The following is a 22,337-nucleotide window of genomic DNA, read 5'->3' on the forward strand; positions in this document are numbered from 1 at the left end:
TTCTGGTGAAAGGGCCGAGCGCAATCAATACCATCGCATTGTTTAATGTCCATCTGGCTAATGGATATTGTTTTCATAGGTTTCTGTTCAGAAGCCGACGTAAGAAGGTGTGATACTGCGCATGTCTGCCGCTTCTGACGTGTTATAGTTGGAATAATGCAGATGTGTGTTAGCACTGTGCTGCCAAGTACGCTGCCGCTAGTGGCGGAATAACAAACTTCTGTGCTGTAAAGCAAGTCATTACGTGGAGTGCACTCGCCCACAAGCAGCAGCGGACTGGAGGTCGCGTCGGAAAACAATTGAAGTGGAGGAAAACACAAACGCGCCGCAGGTAGTAGATGTGAAAACAACAGAATACCCTCCAGTAACAAGTAGTAGTTCCGGAGGTAAAATAAAACACATTGTTATATTACGGGAATTAATGCTCGCAACGGTGATGTGGTGCACTGTGAATGTTTACGAATAAAAAATGAGGAAATAGGGTTCCCCTTTTAGGATAATTAACACGAGACGTTTGTACGTATTTGCCTATTGTATTTTATCACAACAGGTAGAAATAGGGCTGTTGTAAGATGTTCGTGTTCTCCATACTTCCATGAATATAACGGAAATTTCTACTTCTCAGAACATGGTAACTTCTCCGAAATTGTAGTACATTCACACGTTCGCAGTTTTGGCTGCATGTTACTGCAGCGTACAAGTTTAGATCCCACAACGCCAGGTGCTGTATTTCGAATCCGTCTTTACAACTGGCGGTGCACTGGTAAGGCTGAAACTGCTGCGCAGGCTGCTGCCGCGCAGTTACTTGCAGGAAATACGAGGCGTGTTTTTTAAGTAAGTACCGTTGTGAAATTTAAAGATAAGACGTGATAAGATATCTCAATAATTTTATTTTTACATGAACACCTGTACCTTAATCTACGCACTGACGCCATTACAGCCTGATTCTTCCTTGTTTACGTTGTGTACTGAGTGTTTAAGATGCCTCCGATAATCGTGAGTCCCGCCGACTGTGAAGTACGGGCTGTTATAAGATTTCTTAGTGCTAAAGGCCGAAAAGCGATCGATATTCATCGTGAGCTCTGTGCAGTTTACGGAGAAAACATTATGAGTGATGGAATGGTCAGAAAGTGGGTGAGAGCATTTAAAGATGGCCGCACAAATGTGCATGATGAACAACGAGTGGGCGTCCTTCGGTCGTTAATGAAAGTTTGGTGCAGGAAGTGGACAATAAGGTGAGAGAAAACAGACGCTTTACGATTTCCTCCTTGCGGGATGGCTTTCATAATGTTTCTCGTAGTGTTTTGTATGGCATTGTGACCGAGCACTTAAATTACCGAAAATTGTGCGCACGTTGGGTACCGAAATTGTTGACGGATGTACACAAAATCAAACGTTTAGACAGTGCATTGACTTTCCTTGAGTGGTACCACAACGACCTTGATGATTTCTTAAGCCAAACTGTTACGGGTGATGAAACATGGGTGGCCTACGTCACACCAGAATGAAAGCAACAGTCCATGAAAGTTGAGCAAGTGCATCGTTTTGCTGCAAGACAATGCCCGTCTGCATGTGGTGAATCAGACCAAAGATCTCAACACATCTTTTTGATGGGAAACTCTAGATCATACTCCGTACAGCACCGATCTTGCGCCCAGTGACTACATCTGTTCCTGCACTTGAAGAAACACCTGGGCGGTCTGCGTCTTCAAGACGATGACGAAGTCAAAACAGTGGTGATGCAGTGGTTAACAAGTCAGGCGGCAGACTGCTATCAGGAGGGTATTCAAAAACTGGTACAACGTATGAGAAGTGCCTCAATATTGACGGAAATTATGTAGAAAGTAGATTAAGGTACAGGCTTTCATGTAAAAATAAAATTATTGAGATATCTTAGCACGCCTTCTTTTAATTTCAAAACGGTACGCACTTAAAAAACACGCCTCGTACATCGTGTACCTAGTATTTGATATTTGGGAAGCAATGAGAGCAATCTGATGACGTCATACATGACAGTATGTGATTGGCCAGGAGTAATAGGGGATGTAATCAATTCTCAGCTATCGCCATCTGCTACGAAGAACTGTAGGAGCCACAACTGATGATACAACACGAGCGGCATCTAAAACAACATGTTTCTTCAATGGCAGTCCTGCACAGAGTAATCAAACTATATATCAGGAATAGTGCGGCAATCTACAATTGGTCTGTAAGCAAAAGTAGACTAAATTGTATACCAGTCTAATAAACATACCATTTTTAACTACATTCAGTAAAGCGCTGTAACGTACTTCGCAGAGGGGCCTATGTACCATCAAGTACAGTAATGTGGACAGAATTCAGCACACTATCTCTTATTACCCCAATGTATGTCCACATTGTCCACGAAGGAAATATTTATGGAGCAAAATTATTCGTAATTCCATCTTTTAAGCAGATTATCGATGTCTTGTAAGTAAATTTTCGTTATATGGTGCCCATATCCTCGTCAGGTCAGGTACTGGAAGACCTTTGTGACGTGATCACGCGAATCGAACGTGACTGTTCACACTGCCCATCTTTTTATACGATCGCTCTCCGATACTTATCCCGCTCTAATAGTTCGACTTAATTGAGCGTAGAAGCGTTTCATAGACATGTTCTCTCATACTTAATGTGATATTTTCCAGTATATAGTAAAGCCTACCATTTTACATTAATTGCAACTGAATATACTCGCGTTACATTGTCACGCTCTGTTACATCCAAGTACTTTTCTAGCATGTGCCACTTCAATTGACGCTGATTATAATGGGAATGGTTACTTAGCTTTTGGTATAGTTTGAAGAAATTAATATTCCAAGAACAACATGTATTTGCCAGGTAAAGTATTACTGTGTTGAGCCTCTTCGAATATTCTTTATTCCCCACCTTGAGACAATAAGTAATTATATAGTTTGTGAGCCGACCGGAGTGACCGAGCGGTTCTAGGTGCTACAGTCCTTAGGTTATGGTTCAAATGGCTCTGAGCACTATGGGACTTAACATCTATGGTCATCAGTCCCCTAGAACTTAGAACTACTTAAACCTAACTAACCTAAGGACATCACACAACACCCAGCCATCACGAGGCAGAGAAAATCCCTGACCCCGCCGGGAATCGAACCCGGGAACCCGGGCGTGGGAAGCGAGAACGCTACCGCACGACCACGAGATGCGGGCGGTCCTTAGGTTAGTTAGGTTTAAGTAGTTCTGAGTTCTAGGGGACTGATGAGCTCAGTAGTTAAGTCCCATAGTGCGCAGAGCCATTTGAACCATATATAGTTTGTGACATGCGATACAGATAAGGACAAAAAGTTGTTTATTCTTCATAAGTATGCAGGAAAACTAGATAAAATTGATAATTGAGATATTGCGGAAATACCTTTTGGACACACGCTTAAGTGCCAATACATTTATTCCGTAACAGTATTTGAGGTTAATAATAAGAATTAATTTAGGACCAGTTGCGAAATTTGCAACAACAATACATGATGTGAGCATAATTTCCGTATAGACTATGCATTTCTGTCTAGGGTTCGGAATGAAGAATTACAGCAGCTGATCAAAAGTATGCGGCCGCCTATTAGTAGACACTGATATGGGGGGAGGGGGGTGTCCACCCTTTGTCATTATGACAGCTTGAACTCTACTGAGTACAGTTTCAGTGAGCTGTACGAACGTCTGTGGAGCCCATTCTCCCTCAAGAGCTGAAATGAGAGAAGATAGTGATGTTGGACGCTGGGATCTGGATTGAAGTCTACGGTTTGTTTCATCCGAGATGTGTTTCTTTGGGTTCAGGTCGGGACTCGGGGCAGACCAGTTCGTTTCAGGAATATCATTGTCCAAAACCAATGCCTCACAGATACTGCTGTATGACAGGCTGCACTGTAGTGTTGACACACTCATCGTCTCAGAACTGTTCCTATACAGTACTCAGCATACAGTGCTGAAAAATGTGTACATATCCTTCCAAATTTAGCGTTTAATTAACGGGATATGAGGGGGTCACACCATGACGACGAGAAACACGACCACATCGTCGCATCTGTCTGTGCTTCGGAGTTGGCACTGCACATGATGGCGGGTAACGATCTCCAGGCATTCACCCAACCCAAACCCTTCCATCAGATTTCCACAGGGTATAGCGTGATTCGTCTCTCCAAATCTCTCGTTTCCAGTCACCCACTGTCCAGAGGCGTCGCTCTTCAGACCACCTCAAGCGTTGCTTATCGTTGACTATAGAAATGTTTGGCTTACGACGAGTTGCTCAACCACTGTACTCCATTCTCCTTAACTCCCTAGGTACGGTAATGTGCTTGCTGGACTGCTAGGATTCTGGAACTCCCGAGTGAAATGTTGAAATGTGTGTGAAATCTTATGTGACTTAACTGCTAAGTTCATCAGTCCCTAAGCTTACACACTACTTAACCTAAATTATCCTAAGGACAAACACACACACCCATGCCCGAGGGAGGACTCGAACCTCCGCCAGGACCAGCCGCACAGTCTATGACTGCAGCACCTAAGACCGCTCGGCTAATCCCGCGCAGCAACTCCCGAGTCATTCGTTTCACTGGTTTCATACAATGTTCTGCAACCACCAACCGCAATTCTCGACGGTCCCTGCCCGTCATTACATGAGGTCAGCCTGGTCTTAGTTTAGCTATGGTTGTTCCTTCTCCTTTCCACTCCACAATCACATCATCAACGGTGGACATGGACTGCTTTAGAAGGTCTGAAATGCTCTGAGGGATTTGTTACTCAGCTGGCATCCAATGAAGAGTCCACGTTCGAATTTACTGAGCTCTCCTGACCGACCCACTCTCGCCGTTGCTGCTCCCTTACTAATAATACTCCTCGCCGCCTTTCATGCTGACGGATGTCCGGAAGATTTTGATCAGATAATGCATATTCCGCTGCCAACGTATTCAACAGATTTTCATCCAATATCAAGCAGAAAATTCTACATCCTAAAATATTCAAAACGTAAATATACTCTTGTCACTTACAGGAAAAGATGGATTTTTTGAGAGTGTACGGTCATCTTATGATATCCTGTGTGTACATAAATAGACTGAAGTATTAAATGAAAATGGAAGCTGACTAGTGCAGGAGAGCGGTCAGTGCCTTTTTCAAAGCCGTTGTTTTTCTCACAATATACTTAAGTAAAATAATCGAGCAGTAATAGTTATCCATGTGAGAAGATTAGCACTTGTCATAGCTGGTGTTAGAGTGCTAAAGTAGTCTGTAGAGACTGCCTCTGTTGCTTAATGTATAATACGACTCGACCCAAATACTTCAAGGGTCTTCTCATCAATATATTTATGGAATACGAGGTATGAATGAACAAAAGGATGAACATGGACAGTGAAGCCACTATCTATTACCCTAAGTAACTTTTACCAAATTTTTGTTCTTACCTGTTTTACAAACCCATATTCATATGTGTACATGTTTCCGGTTGATGCTAAATTTTTTCTGGCAACCCTTATCCATAGGATTATTTTAGCCTCTTTCTTGTCTAACTTTCAGAAAATGTTTGACATCTTTTTCTATGACTCATAATTCCTCTGGACGTTCGCTGCTGGGTACTGTCATTATCTGTACAGTGATAGGACCCTCTGAGTTGCTTCAAAACAAAACACAACGTTATAATGCCTCCTCTAGGGAACATTTCCTTGATATGGACGAAAACTACTTTTCTTTACAAACATTTATTCCATTTTTTCCGTAGCAGTTATTCCATTCTTTCCATCGTGTATCCTCATATGCAGTAGCGTATTCTCGCATACTGAACTCGGAATAACTACAAGCGCGTTTAAGATACGTCTTGGTAGTTGTGTAGCTTGTTCTCGCTTTCCTGGGAAGCTCCCGTTGCTTTCTTTGATATGGAGAAAACTACTTTTCTTTACAAACATTTATTCCATTCTTTCCGTCGCAGTTATTCCATTCTTTCCTTCGTGTATCCTCATATGCAGTAGCGTATTCTTGCATATTGAGCTCGGAATAACTACAAGCGAGCTTAATATACGTCTTGGTAGTGGTGTAGCTTGTTCTCGCTTTCCTGGGAAGCTCCCGTTGCTTTGACACTTCCCTGCAATGAAAGCGTAGCTGCAGATGCGCAGTGCGCCCTAGCTGTACACGTGACAGGTGAGCGTCTTCTGGAATACAAAGCTCTAAAAAAAGTATTTGAGATCGATGAAACCGACATAGATCGATTCAAACTGAACGCCCAGGAACTTGACGGCAGAAGGCTGCGCAGAGTATTTAAACGGGGGCTATTCACAGCAACTTTCGACAGTATGACACGCCACGGAATTCCAGAGACACATTACGTCACGTGAAGTATTCGCTGGGAGAAAGTTTTGACGTTGAAAGCAGATCCGCACCAGATGATCCCTCGTAAAACGGTCAAAGCTGCGTCCTAAACCTCTCACAGTAAAACTAGTTTCCTACATTTTTTTTTTACTTAGATGTACCAAATTTTATAATTTTGTAAGTAGTTTAAAAAAAACTTAAGTATTATTGAAAAATATTACTCAAAAAAGAAAATTGATGAAAAATATTTTACACGACAAATTAAATGTATCGAACTATTTTAGTAAATAAATTACAAATTGTATCAATTTTCCTAACAAACTGAACGATAACTGTTTAAAATATACCACAATGACGTCGGTGAAGTCGAGAAGAACAAACTTGTGCTGGACACTTACGGTCCACTCAGCCAGGAAACAGCCTCGAATTGGCCTAAGATAAACATCTAGGCCACAGCGCAGCATTATGTGCTGTGTACTGTTGATCAGTGTTTTTCAACCTTTTTGAATACGTGACCCATTTCCCAGTAAAAATATTCTGGCGACCCCCCGAACCATAATAAAAGTATGTCAGCGATTTCAAAAGCAACGTATTTAATTTTCTTTCTATTGATACTATACTGATCGATAAATCAAGCGCAATGTGAAAAGAGGCCGCAGTGCTCTGCGGGCAGAGATATAATTATATTCTTTGCCGCGGTAGAGGCGTGGGGGTGAGAAGACATCGTGTTGCTTCTCACTGCTACAAGTGTTTGCGTATTTGAACTCTTCAACAGGTTTAAATTAAACTCGTATTCATTATTATAAATAAGTACCAGATCTGAACTTGAGCAAATTTGCAAGGTGCTTTCACAAAACTTTGTGACTTTCGTGTGACATTTATACCATAGCAGATGATCGTCACGAAACATACGTTACCAGCCATGCTCTAACTGCTCTCTCCTGCGACCGCCCCTCCCCCCCCTTCCCCCTTCGGGGATCGCGACCCACATGTTGAAAAACACTGCTGTAGCATCAGACGATGACTGTTTGTATCAGAATTACATTGCACTCTTTCATAAAGCAGCATCTGCGAGGCATTGGTCTCTGGACAATGATGTTAATAAAATGAACTGTCATGCCCAGAGTCCCAACCTTAACCCAAAACAACACGATTGGGTCAAGAAAGAACGTCGACTTAGCTCCAAACCCCACCGTCCAATATCACTACCTTCTCTGGTTTCAGCTCCTCCACAGACATTCGGACACCTCTTCGAAAATGACCCCAGTAGAGTTCAAGCCGTCATAAAGAAGAAGGTACGCACACACCATATCAGCATCCGCTAAGAGGTGTCCGGACACTTTTCATTACATACTGTATACTCCGCAAGACACTGTGAAACTGAGGGAACTTTCTACCGACATTAACGTTTTCAACGTTCTTTCTTTACATTCTATTAGCACACTGGACAAGGGAAAAATGTAGAGTCCTAGTCTCGCCTATGGTGTTCTGATGAGCCCTACACGACGTATACGACGTCGATAACAGAGTTGACACATTGTCTTTTTCGAATACAGCTTCTCCAAATTTACCCAACGAAGTTTGTCGAGATTAGTCTCTTTCTTCCAAGGATTCCAATTTTAAGTCTCCTAAACGTTTCTTTGAGGAGGCCTGTACGAGCCTGTGGTGATCCTAGCAGCGCTTCCCTACATTCATTCTATGGATGGACAAAAAATGTTGATATAAAAAATATCGGTATTCATTCAAGTACTTTCGATGTGCGTTGTAGATGTTTAGGTTACCGTTAATCCGATTAACCGATATTGTATACTGAATATCGCTTTCGATATTTTTTATTTTCTGTGTTTTCTTGACTCGTAGGCTATCTAGTTTTCATCGGCAGATTACTTGATCATTACAGCTACTACCAATCTTTGAAATCTGACAGTGAACGTCTTGTAATGGGCTTAATTTAATTTCGTGTTCAGTACTTCAAGTGAGCATCAGATTTGAACTTGACTATATCTGTAATGATTATTCATGAAAGCTTGTTACTTCTGTGTGTGATTTCTACTACTTCAATCGATAGGTACGACGTGAAAAGGCACACAACTGTTGACAACACTGTATCAGAATGTGAGAAGTTACCTGCTTTCAACTGTGACACAGAATATACGCTCCTCTTACCTACTGAGCGGCTGGAACAAAGAAAGGAAAGTTTTTTTCGGTCTCCTGTTTTCATTTTCATGCGTCCAGTAACGAACTCCTCTCCTGTAGAAACTTTTTATTCTCAGAATAACAGTTGGAACCTACGCCCTTAATACTATTCTGAATGAATTCCAATCTCTTTCTTCCTCTACCATTTTACTATCTACATCTCGCTTTAGTACACTGGAATTTATTCCCTTATGTCCTGTCTCTCCTTATTGTCAGTGTTTTCCATATATTTCTTTCCTCGCCGATTCTGCAGACAGTCTCCTCATTCCGTACCTTATCAGTCCACACAATTTTCAACATTCTTCTGGTGCACCACATCACAAATTCTTATATTCGCCATATTTTTGCGGTTGTCCCATAGTCCATGTTTCACTACCACACGATACTGTGCTCCAAACGCATATTCTCCGAGATGTCTTCCACAAATTAAGGCCTATGTTTGATACTAGTAGACTTCTCTCGGCCAGCTTCTCTCGGCCAGAGAGAGCACTCTGTCAGTGCTAGACTGCTTTTTATGTCCTTCTTGCTCCGTCCGTCATGGGTTGTTTTGCTGCTAGCTAGCAGAATTCCTTAACTTCATCTACATCGTGAGCACAAACCATGATGTTAAGTTGCTCGCTGTTCTCATTTCTGCTACTTCTCACTACTTTCGTCTTTCTGCGATTTACTCTCAATCCTTATTCAGTGCTCATTAGACTGTTCATTCCATTCAATAGATCGCGTAATCGATCTTCACTTTCACAGAGGATAGCAGTGTTATGAGCAAATCTTAACACTGAAATCCTTTCACCCTGAATTAATACCATTCTTGAAGCTTATTTTTACTTCTGGAATTGCTTCATCGATGTATGATTTGAACAGTAGGGGTGAAAGGTATTGCAGTCTTATGGTTCCCTTTGGTTTTGTACATACTGTATATTACCCGTCTTTCCCTATACCTTACTCCTATTTTGCTCAGAAATTCGAACATCTTGCGCCATTTTACATTGTCGAGCGCTTTTTCTTGGTCAAATCCTACGAGCGCGTCTTGGTTTTTCTTCCGGTTTCCTTCCATTATCAAGGACAACAACAGAACGGCCTCTATGGTGCCTTCACCTTTCCTAAAACCAAACTGATGGTCATCTATAGGGTATATTATCCTTGTGTCAGCATCTTGGATGCATGAGTTTTCTCATAGATACTACACTCCAACTTGAATAGTCATTTGGTTGCCACTTCCTCCATTGATTTCAGAAATTCTGACGGAACGTTGTCTATCCTTTTTGCCATCTTTGATCTCAAGTCTTCCTGAGCACCATTAAATTCGGACTCTAATACGGGATCCCCTATATCATACTTGTCGACTCCTGTTTCTTCTTCTATCACGTCATGAGGCAAGTCTTCACCATCTGTAGAGGCTTTCAACGTACTCTTTCCTCCTATCCGCTGTGTACTCTGCATTTAACAGTGGCATTTCCACTGCACTCTTAATGTTATCCGACGTTTCCTTAAATTTCACCGAACACCGATTTAATTTTCTGTATGCTGAATCAGTCCTTTTGACAATTACTGGTTTTTCGATTTCTTCCCATTTTCATGTAAGCATTCGTCTTAGCATCCCTGCACTTCCCATTTATTTCATTCCTAAGTGACTCCTATTTCTGCAATTCGGAATACCCCTGAGCATTTTTGTACTTCTTCTTCCGGCGATCAACTGAAGTATTTTTTCTGTTACGTATGGTTTCCTCGCAGTTACCTTCCTTGTATCTATGTTTTTCTTTCCTACTTCTGTGACTGCTATTTTTAGATATGTCCATTCCTTTTCAACTGAACTTCCTACTGAGCTCTTCTATTATCTAGATTGAGCCCTAGCATTTCCCTTTTCAGATTTTCTAGCTTCCCTACCTCGTTCAAACAACTGACACTCCTCGCCTCAACTCGTAGAACGTTATCCTTTCTTTGGTTGTTGAATCTTTTCCTGATGGTCACCTCCTCCTCTTCAGTCCCGCCCTGGTCTAGTCCAGAATCTTTCCCAGTGGAGAAGTCATCATGGCACTCTATCATCTGCAGGCTACATGTCCTGTGGATACCCATTGTGTGTCTTGATACAGTGGTTTACATTCCCTTCTGCATCCCCATAGCGTTGATCATTAAAGATTCTTCAGCCTTTTAAAGGCGCTCCCCCACCCTAAGAGCAAAAGAGTGCCATGAACCTCAGTCTGCTCCTCCGCCATCTTTGACAAGGCCGTTGGCAGAACGAGGATGACTTCTTATACCAGAAGTCTTCGGTTGCCATGATTTTTATCGGAAACTTAATCCCTGGCGAGGTTCGAACCCGGGACCAAGGCCTTTTGATTGCCAGTCAGCGACGCTGCCCTTCTTTTTTTCCAACATTTCTCTCGGCATTTGGTCTGGCGGACGTCATATAACACGCAAGTCATCGCTGCATACTTCACTCCGTTTCTTCATTACAGAGGCCAGCACTCCCTCTGACGGAACAAGCTGAGCTAACGTGTCGGTACACCCAGACTATGGGTGAATCCTGGTTCATAAGTGTTGGATGTAATAAAGTATTTTCTTCACTTAGAAGTTCCGGGTTGATAGGCCGTGATCGATGTATAAAACTCTCCCCTGACGTTTCATCTCTGAGTGCGGGAGACATCTATCCTCGGAGGGATGTATCATGCAGTTCGCTCTTTATCTCAGAGGATGTCTCCCGAAATCGGAGACGAAACGACAGGGGAGAGTTTTATATATCGATCACGGCCTATCAGACCCGAAGTTTTAAATGAAGACAATATCGGCCGTGAAAGCCCACATTGGATGGTCAATAATGTATTTGTCAATTTTTAAATGATTGTTAATCGTTTCTGTTGCTTTTATCATGTTTTTATATTCCTGTTAATACTAGAAATAACGACCTATATATCGATATATCTATAATTTTGTCTTGAAAATTTTAAAATATATGCCCATATAATTCCTTAGATATCTGCTGCCGTGAGTACTTGACAAGGGAACCAAACACTGGAGGAATACACTGCATTTGGCCCCGCTATCGTCTTAAATGCAAATTTCTTACCAGATGCAATGCACTTTCCCAGAACTATTCTAGCAAATATAAGCCTTCCATTCCCATCCCTAATACTAATATAATCATTCTTTCTTATATAACTACAATGAATATGATGATTCCTGCAATAGAAATTGTTGACCAAATTCTTGATACTACGTTTCATTATGTATTGAAACGTCCCCTTAAAAATTTATGAATTACTGTGCTGATAAACCTCTTACGTTATTTGATTTTCCAACAGCTGAGCAGAACTGAACGTACTCAGACATTTCTCTCTTTACTTATTCTGATCAACACTAAACTGACACACAATATTTTTAGCGCAATGCAATCTGACTTTCAGTAATCCCTACAAAAGAATGGCCCTGACTAACAATAACCTATACCTTTCATGAATCACTTACCTCACAAAAATCTTCGTTACTCGAACTACTGCAATACAGCGAGCGCCACTACTGCCAGCTAAGTAAATGATTCTAATTACTGAAGGCACTAACTACTGATAGGCGTAGTTACCAAATGAAAGATTTTGATAGAGAACAAACAATGTATTTACCTTAATTAAATAAAAGATTCTAACATCGAGTATAGATTTGAATGTCAGGAAGTCGTTTCTGAAAGTATTTGTATGGAGTGTAGCCATGTATGGAAATGAAACGTGGACGATAAATAGTTTAGCCAAGAAGAGAATAGAAGCTTTCGAAATGCGGTGCTATAGAAGAATGCTGAAGATTACATGGGTAGATCACGTAACTAATGAGGAGGTATTGAATAGAATTGGGGAGAAGAGGAGCTTGTGGCACAACTTGACAACTTGGTAGGACATGTTCTGAGACATCGAGAGATCACCAATTTAGTATTGGAGGGCAGCGTGGAGGGTTAAAAATCGAAGAGGGAGACCAAGACATGAATATCCTAAGCAGATTCAGAAGGATGTAGGCTGCAGTAGGTACTGGGAGATGAAGAAGCTTGCACGGGATAGAGTAGCATGGAGAGCTGCATCAAACCAGTCTCAGAACTGAAGACCACAACAAACAACAATGGATATTACGACATTTGACAGCTCCCATGTGCCCTAAAACAAAATTGGAGAAGACAAGAATATTTATATTTAGTGCAATATACAAGGTGTTGCACATAAGGTATACTTCTCTGTAATTTACAAAGCAGTAAGTGTAAAATATTTATTTAGACAGGTAAAACTAAGACACGTTACTCTTTCTGAGGCGTTGCGAAATTAATTTACTTGGTTACTTTTCAGAGACACATAGTAACGAGCTATAATTTCTTAAATAGAACAGTGTTCTTTCCTGTCATATAGCTGTCGTATTTATACCAATTGTGTACATATCAGTTTAAATTAAATTTCTGACATTTTTAGTCACGATACTAGAAACATTCAACGCTTTTCGTGTCCCCAACTCAAAGTGATAGGAAGCTGATGTAAGCAGATTTGTACCCAGTTGGTTTAAATACGTCAGCTACATACTGGCATTCTAATGGTCGTGGCGTGGAATGTTAGATTCTATAATCGGGCAGATAGTTAGTAACACTTAAAAGCGGAAATAGACAGGTTGAAATTAGATACAGTGAGAATTAGTAAAGTTCGGTGGCCGGAGGAACAGTAATTTTGGTCAGATCAATACCAGTTTATAAATACAAAATCAAACAATGCAGAAGGACCCGCAGCATTAATAATGAATAGGAAAATAGGAACACGGGCAAGTTACTATGGACGGCACAGTGAACACATTATTGCAGCCAAGATCGAGACTAAACCCACACTCAACACAGTAGTAAAATTTTATATGCCAACTAGCTCCGCAGATGATGAACAGATTAAAGAAATGTATGTATTAAATAAAAGAAATTATTCAGATAGTTAAGGGACGAAAAATTAACTATGTTGAGAGATTGGAATTAGGTAGGGAAAGGACGAGAAGAAAAAATAGTCGGTGAATATGAACAGGAAAAAAGAAATGGAAGGTAAAGGTGCCTGGTAATCGCAACACTTGCTTTAAGAATCATGAAAGAAAGTGGTATACGTGGAAGCGACCTGGAGACAACGGTATGGTTTGAAATTTATATAATGGTAAGATAGTGATTTCGGAACCATATTTTAAATTGTAGGACATTTCCAGGGGCAAATGTGGACTCTGATAAAAATTTGTTAAGTTATGAACTTCTCGATTAAAACTGGAGCAATTTCAAAAGGAAATGGGATCTGGATAAGATGACAGAAACAGAGATTGTTGGGAGGTTCAGAGGGAGCATTAGGCAACAAGTGACTATGGCGGGGGAAAGGAATACAGTTTAAGGTGAATTGGTAGTCTTCACGGATGAAATAGTGAAGGCAGCAATGATATAGGTAAAAAGATAAGACCTAGTAGAAATCCTTGGATATCACAGGAGATACTGAATTTAATGAAATGAGGAAATATAAAAATGCAGCAAATGTAGCAGGCCAAAAGGAATACGAACGTCTAAAAATGAGACTGGCGGGAAGCGCGAAATGTGTAAGCAGGGATAGCTAGAGGACAAATGTAAGGATTTAGAAGCATATTTCGCTAGGGGAAAGAAGGATACAGCCTACACGAAAATTAAAGAGGCCTTTGGAGAAAAGAGAAGCACCTGCATTAATACCAAGAGCTCAGATGTAAAACCGCTCCTAAACAAAGAATGGAAAGGTGAAAGGTAGAAGTTGTATATTTTTAACCTATACAAGGTAGACAAACTTGAAGGTAAAACAATGGAAGATAACGCAGCTGAAGGATGAGGTGGGATATATGATAATGCGAGAAAAATTTGACGGAACACTGAAAGACCGAAGTCCAAACAGGGCCGCCGGAGAAGATGACATTTCGTCAGAACTACTGTTAGCCTTGCGAGAGTCAACCATAACAAAACTCTTCCGTGTGGAGTGCAAAATGTGCGAAACAGGCAAATAGCCACAGAATTAAAGAAAAATGCAACGATACCAATTACAAAGAAAGCAAGTACAGACAGGTGTGAACATTACCGAGCTATCGTTTAGTAAGTTATGGTTGCAAAATAATAACACGAATTCTTAAGAGTGGAATGGAAAAACTGCTAGAAGGCGGTCTCGCGGAAGATGAGTTTGGATTTCGAAAAAATATAGGATTACCGAGGAAATATTAACTCTACGACTTCTGTTAGAAGATAGGTAAAGGAAAAGCAAAACTATTTTATAGCAGTTGTGGACTTAGAGAAAGCATTTGACAGTACTGACTGGAATATTCTCTTAGAAATTTCGAGGGTAGCAGGGGTAATATGCAGGGGACGAAAGGCTATTTAAAACTTATACAGTAATGAGACAGCAATTATAAGAGTTGGGGAGCTAAAAGGGAAGCACTGGTTGAGAAGAGAGTGAGACAGGATTGCGGCCTATCCTCGATATTATTCAGTCTGTATGTTGAGCAAGCAATAAAGGAAACAAAAGAAAAAGCTGCAGAAGGAATTAAAGTTGAGGGAGAAGAAATAGAAACTTTGAGGTTTGCCGATAACACTGAAACTCTGTCAGAGACAGCAAAGTGGTTGGAAGCGCAATTGAACGGAATGGACAGTCTTGAAAGGATGATATCTACATCTACATCTACGTGATTACTCTGCTATTCACAATAAAGTGTCTGGGAGAGGGTTCAATGAACCACCTTCATGCTGTCTCTCTACCGTTCCACTCTCGAACGGCACGCTGGAAAAACGAGCAATTAAATTTTTCCGTGCGAGCCCTGATTTATTTTATCGTGATGATCATTTCTCCCTGTGTAGGTGGGTGCCAACAGAATGTTCTCTCAATCGGAGGAGAAAACTGGTGATTGAAATTTCATGAGAAGATCCCGTCGCAACGAAAAACGCCTTTGTTTTAATGATTGCCACTCCAATTCATGTATCATGTCTGTGACACTATCTCCCCTATTTCGCGTTATAAGGAAGATCAACAAAAGCAAAACAAGAATAATCGAATGTAGTTGAATTAAATCAGGTGATTGCTGAGAGAATAAAAGGCTTTTATGAAGATATTTGTCTTGAGTGTAGTCATGCATGGAAGTGAAACATGGACGATAAACAGTTCAGACAAGAAGAGAACTGCGGTGTTACAGAAGAACGTTCAAGATTAGACTGGTAGATCACGTAACTAATGAGAAAGTAATGATTAGTGCTATGGAGACATGAAATGTGGATGGTACAACTTGACTGAAAGATGGGATCGATTGATAGGAAACATTTTGAGACATCAAGAGCTCACCAGTTTAGTGTTGGAGGAAAATATGGGAGGTAAATACCGTAGAGGAAGAACAAGAGATGAATACAGCAAGCAGATTCAGAGGGCTGTAGTTTGTAATAATTATTTGGAGATGAAGAGGCTTGCACAGGATAGAGCAGCTTGGAGAGCTACATCAAACCAGTCTTCGGACTGAAGATCACAGCAGTAACAACTTGATTCAAAGAAATAATGTTCTCTTGAAAAAGTTATAGCCTGTTGCTGTAACTCTTTGGAAAATAACTAAATAAACGATTTTGACATCTCCACAACAAAATTAACGTTCCTTATGTTTATCTACCTGAATAAATATTCCTTCACTAATTGTATGTAAGTTACATAGGAAACAGCTTTTCTGGTACACACTGTAGAAGTGTTGTAAGGAAATAAATGCATCAAAGTGTTCGCAATTGATCTTCATCTTTGTCTACGTATTCGTCCGAACCAGAAATCCACCGTTTAATTTGTTGACCTCACTGTACTTCTCTTCTGAATATTATTTGCTGAATATTTTTTAAAGACAATTCAATACAATTATTTGAAATTATAACCTTTGTAATTAAGTACACGATTCGTACGTAAAATGCACATAATTAAGAGATATATTTACTTTAATTTTTGAAAAGTAACTTTTTATTCTTTCGTGTACATTAATTTTGTTGGTTACCTTCGCCCTACCGTTTAGTGCCATGGCTGGTGAAGCATCACCTCCACTGCAAAGCGTGTACACGGTGCTCAGCTAATGGTTAGCGTCAAGTTTCTTTATTTAATTAAATTTAATAATAGAAAATTTGATAACTTCCAAAATTGCAGGCTCTATTATATTTGACCATGAGCCGATAACGATACCACGCGGCTCTCGGAAAAAAGTGTATGAAATATAAGTAAGATTCACTCAGGTAATTCTATTGTCTACAGATCAGTATGTAAGTTAATCGTAATTCTCACCAGTACGTTTTATTTGCTTATACACTCCTGGAAATGGAAAAAAGAACACATTGACACCGGTGTGTCAGACCCACCATACTTGCTCCGGACACTGCGAGAGGGCTGTACAAGCAATGATCACACGCACGGCACAGTGGACACTCCAGGAACCGCGGTGTAGGCGTGTAGCTGCGCAGCATTTGTGCACCGCCACCGTCAGTGTCAGCCAGTTTGCCGTGGCATACGGAGCTCCATCGGAGTCTTTAACACTGGTAGCATGCCGCGACAGCGTGGACGTGAACCGTATGTGCAGTTGACGGACTTTGAGCGAGGGCATATAGTGGGCATGCGGGAGGCCGGGTGGACGTACCGCCGAATTGCTCAACACGTGGGGCGTGAGGTCTCCACAGTACTTCGATGTTGTCGCCAGTGATCGGCGGAAGGTGCACGTGCCCGTCGACCTGGGACCGGACCGCAGCGGCGCACGGATGCATGCCAAGACCGTAGGATCCTACGCAGTGCCGTAGGGGACCGCACCGCCACTTCCCAGCAAATTAGGGACACTGTTGCTCCCGGGGTATCGGCGAGGACCATTCGCAACCGTCTCCATGAAGCTGGGCTACGGTCCCGCACACCGTTAGGCCGTCTTTCGCTCACACCCCAACATCGTGCAGCCCGCCTCCAGTGGTGTCGCGACAGGCGTGAATGGAGGGACGAATGGAGACGTGTCGTCTTCAGCAATGAGAGTCGCTTCTGCCTTGGTGCCAATGATGGTCGTATGCGTGTTTGGCGCCGTGCAAGTGAGCGCCACAATCAGGACTGCATACGACCGAGGCACACAGGGCCAACACCCGGCATCATGGTGTGGGGAGCGATCTCCTACACTGGCCGTACACCACTGGTGATCGTCGAGGGGACACTGAATAGTGCACGGTACATCCAAACCGTCATCGAACCCATCGTTCTACCATTCCTAGACCGGCAAGGGAACTTGCTGTTCCAACAGGACAATGCACGTCCGCATGTATCCCGTGCCACCCAACGTGCTCTAGAAGGTGTAAGTCAACTACCCTGGCCAGCAAGATCTCCGGATCTGTCCCCCATTGAGCATGTTTGGGACTGGATGAAGCGTCGTCTCACGCGGTCTGCACGTCCAGCACGAACGCTGGTCCAACTGAGGCGCCAGGTGGAAATGGCATGGCAAGCCGTTCCACAGGACTACATCCAGCATCTCTACGATCGTCTCCATGGGAGAATAGCAGCCTGCATTGCTGCGAAAGGTGGATATACACTGTACTAGTGCCGACATTGTGCATGCTCTGTTGCCTGTGTCTATGCGCCTGTGGTTCTGTCAGTGTGATCATGTGATGTATCTGACCCCAGGAATGTGTCAATAAAGTTTCCCCTTCCTGGGACAATGAATGCACGGTGTTCTTATTTCAATTTCCAGGAGTGTAATATCTCGCCGCTGATTTAGCAAAATAATGTCAGTTATTGCATAAAATGTATGTTTGATCATCAGCTGCTTTTCTGTCACAGACCTAATTCACGGATTAGGGTTAAAACAGTTTAAGCTACATCACATTTAGCATTACATACATAATGGTCACGTCACATATGTAGAGCATGCCAGGACAACACACAGGACTTTGGAAGGCAACAGTGCTAACGACATGCATAAACAGAGCACTACTGAATCATGCAGTATTTCTTTGTTTGCATATATCATTAGTATGGTTGCCTTCCAAAGTTCTGTGTGCTGTAGTGGCATGCTCTACATATGAGACATGGCCATTATTTATATAATAACAAAATGATATAGTGGCTTAAACTATTAACCCTAATCTGTGAAGAAGGTCTGTGAATGAAACCGATCGATGTTTGGGTTGTAGATAGAAAAGCATCTGATGGTCAAACATGCATTTTATACATTACTTGATGGCTGTTAATAATCACCTTCAAATTCAGTTATGTATGACGGTACAATTACGTGAGTACACAAGTCGGTATTATTAAGGAATTGCGTCCTTCCCCCCCCCCCCCCCCCCCCCCCATTGAACCATGGACCTTGTCGAGGTGGGAAGGCTTGCGTGCCTCAGCGATACAGATGGCCGTAGCGAGGGGGAATCACAACGGAGGGGTATCTGTTGAGAGGCCAGACAAACGTGTAGGTCCTGAAGAGGGGCAGCAGCCTTTTCAGTACCAGCAGGGGCAACAGTCTCGATGATTGACTGATCTGGCCTTGTAACATTAACCAAAACGGCCTTGTTGTGCTGGTACTGCGAACGGCTGAAAGCAAGGGGAAACTACAGCCGTAATTTTTCCCCAGGACATGCAGCTTTACCGTATGGTTAAATGATGATGGCGTCCTCTTGGGTAAAATATTCCGGAGGTAAAACAGTCCCCCATTCGGATCTCCGGGCGGGGACTACTCAAGAGGACGTCGTTATCAGGAGAAAGAAAACTGGCGTTCTACGGATCGGAGCGTGGAATGTCAGATCCATTAATCGGGCAGGTAGGTTAGAAAATTTATAAAGGGAAATGGATCGGTTTAAGCTAGATATAGTGGGAATTAGTGAAGTTCGGTGGCAGGAGGAACAAGACTTCTCGTCAGGTGACTACAGGGTTACAAACACAAAATCAAATAGGGGTAATGCAGGAGTAGGTTTAATAATGAATAGGAAAATAGGAATGCGGGTAAGCTACAACAAACAACATAGTGAACGCATTATCGTGGCAAAGATAGATACGAAGCCCACGCCTACTACAGTAGTACAAGTTTATATGCCAACTAGCTCTGCAGATGACGAAGAAATTGAAGAAATGTATGATGAAATAAAAGAAATTATTCAGACAGTGAAGGGTGACGAAAATTTAATAGTCATGGGTGACTGGAATTCGAGAGTAGGAAAAGGGAGAGAGGGAAACATAGTGGGTGAATATGGATTGGGGGAGAGAAATGAAAGAGGAAGCCGTCTGGTAGAATTTTGCACAGAGCATAACTTAATCATAACTAACACTTGGTTCAAGAATCATAAAAGAAGGTTGTATACATGGAAGAATCCTGGAGATACTAGAAGGTATCAGATAGATTATATAATGGTAAGACAGAGATTTAGGAACCAGGTTTTAAGTTGTAAGACATTTCCAGGGGCAGATGTGGACTCCGACCACAATCTATTGGTTATGAACTGTAGATTAAAACTGAGGAAACTGCAAACAGGTGGGAATTTAAGGAGATGGGACCTGGATAAACTGACTAAACCAGAGGTTGTACAGAGTTACAGGGAGAGCATAAGGGAACCATTGACAGGAATTGGGGAAAGAAATACAGTAGAAGAAGAATGGATAGCTCTGAGGGATGAAGTATTGAAGGCAGCAGAGTATCAAGTAGGTAAGAAGACGAGGGCTAGTAGAAATCCTTGGGTAACAGAAGAAATATTGAATTTAATTTATGATAGGGGAAAATATAAAAACGCAGTAAATGAAGCGGGCAAAAAGGAATACAAACGTCTCAAAAATGAGATCGACAGGAAGTGCAAAATGGCTAAGCAGGGATGGCTAGAGGACAAATGTAAGGATGTAGAGGCTTATCTCACTAGGGGCAAGATAGACACTGCCTACAGGAAAATTAAGGAGACCTTTGGAGAAAAGAGAACCACTTGTATGAATATCAAGAGCTCAGATGGAAACCCAGTTCTAAGCAAAGAAGTGAAAGCAGAAAGGTGGAAGGAGTATATAGAGGGTTTGTACAAGGGCGATGTACTTGAGGACAATATTATGGAAATGGAAGAGGATGTAGATGAAGATGAAACGGGAGATATGATACTGCGTGAAGAGTTTGAGAGAGCACTGAAAGATCTGAGTCGAAAAAGGCCTCGGGAGTAGATAACATTCCATTAGAACTACTGACGGCCTTGGGAGAGCCAGTCCTGACAAAACTCTACCATCTGGTGAGCAAGATGTATGAGACAGGCGAAATACCCTGAGACTTCAAGAAGAATATAATAATTCTAATCCCAAAGAAGTCAGGTGTCGACAGATGTGAAAATTACCGAACTACCAGTTTAATAAGTCACGGCTGCAAAATACTAACACAAATTCTTTACAGACGAATGGAAAAACTGGTAGACGCCGACCTCGGGGAAGATCAGTTTGGATTCCGTAGAAATGTTGGAACACGTAAGGCGATACTGACCTTACGACTTATCTTAGAAAATAGATTAAGGAAAGGCAAACCTACGTTTCTAGCATTTGTAGACAGAGAAAGGTTTTGACTATGTTGACTGGAATACTCTCTTTCAAATTCTGAAGGTGGCAGGGGTAAAATACAGGGAGCGAAAGGCTATTTACAATTTGTACAGAAACCAGTTGGCAGTTATAAGAGTCGAGGGACATGAAAGGGAAGCAGTGGTTGGGAAGGGAGTGAGACAGGGTTGTAGCCTCTCCCCGATGTTGTTCAGTCTGTATATTGAGCAAGCAGTAAAGGAAACAAAAGAAAAATTCGGAGTAGGTATTAAAATCCATGGAGACGAAATAAAAACTTTGAGGTTCGCCGATGACATTGTAATTCTGTCAGAGACAGCAAAGGACTTGGAAGAGCAGTTGAACGGAATGGACAGTGTCTTGAAAGGCGGATATAAGATGAACATCAACAAAAGCAAAACGAGGATAATGGAATGTAGTCAAATTAAGTCGGGTGATGCTGAGGGAATTAGATTAGGAAATGAGACATTTAAAGTAGTAAAGGAGTTTTGCTATTTGGGGAGCAAAATAACTGATGATGGTCGAAGTAGAGAGGATATAAAATATAGACTGGCAATGGCAAGGAAAGCGTTTCTGAAGAAGAGAAATTTGTTAACATCGAGTATAGATTTAAGTGTCAGGAAGTCGTTTCTGAAAGTATTTGTATGGAGTGTAGCCATGCATGGAAGTGAAACATGGACGATAAATAGTTTGGACAAAAAGAGGATAGAAGCTTTCGAAATGTTGTGCTACAGAAGAATGCTGAAGATTAGATGGGTAGATCACATAACTAATGAGGAAGTATTGAATAGAATTGGGGAGAGCAGGAGTTTGTGGCACAACTTGACTAGAAGAAGGGACCGGTTGGTAGGACATGTTCTGAGGTATCAAGGGATCACAAATTTAGTATTTGAGGACAGCGTGGAGGGTAAAAATCATAGAGGGAGACCAAGAGATGAATACACTAAGCAGATTCAGAAGGATGTAGGTTGCAGTAAGTACTGGGAGATGAAGAAATTTGCACAGGATAGAGTAGCATCGAGAGCTGCAACAAACCAGTCTCAGGACTGAATACCATAACAACAACAGCTTAACTCATGAAGTTTATGTTAATATGCTTTTACAAGTGCTCCGACACATCTGATTTTCTTTTTTCTCTCTCTCTCTCTTGTTGCAGGTAGCGTAGTTACGTAGTGAAGCTGTCACACTGGCGTCTATGTTGGAGAAACCGCAGTGTGTTTTGTGGTTTCATGAAACACGATCTGCTATTACAGTCCAGCGACAGTTCCGAAG

This window comes from Schistocerca americana, chromosome 4, assembly GCF_021461395.2.
Source record: "Schistocerca americana isolate TAMUIC-IGC-003095 chromosome 4, iqSchAmer2.1, whole genome shotgun sequence".
NCBI classification, from domain to species: Eukaryota; Metazoa; Arthropoda; class Insecta; order Orthoptera; family Acrididae; genus Schistocerca; species Schistocerca americana.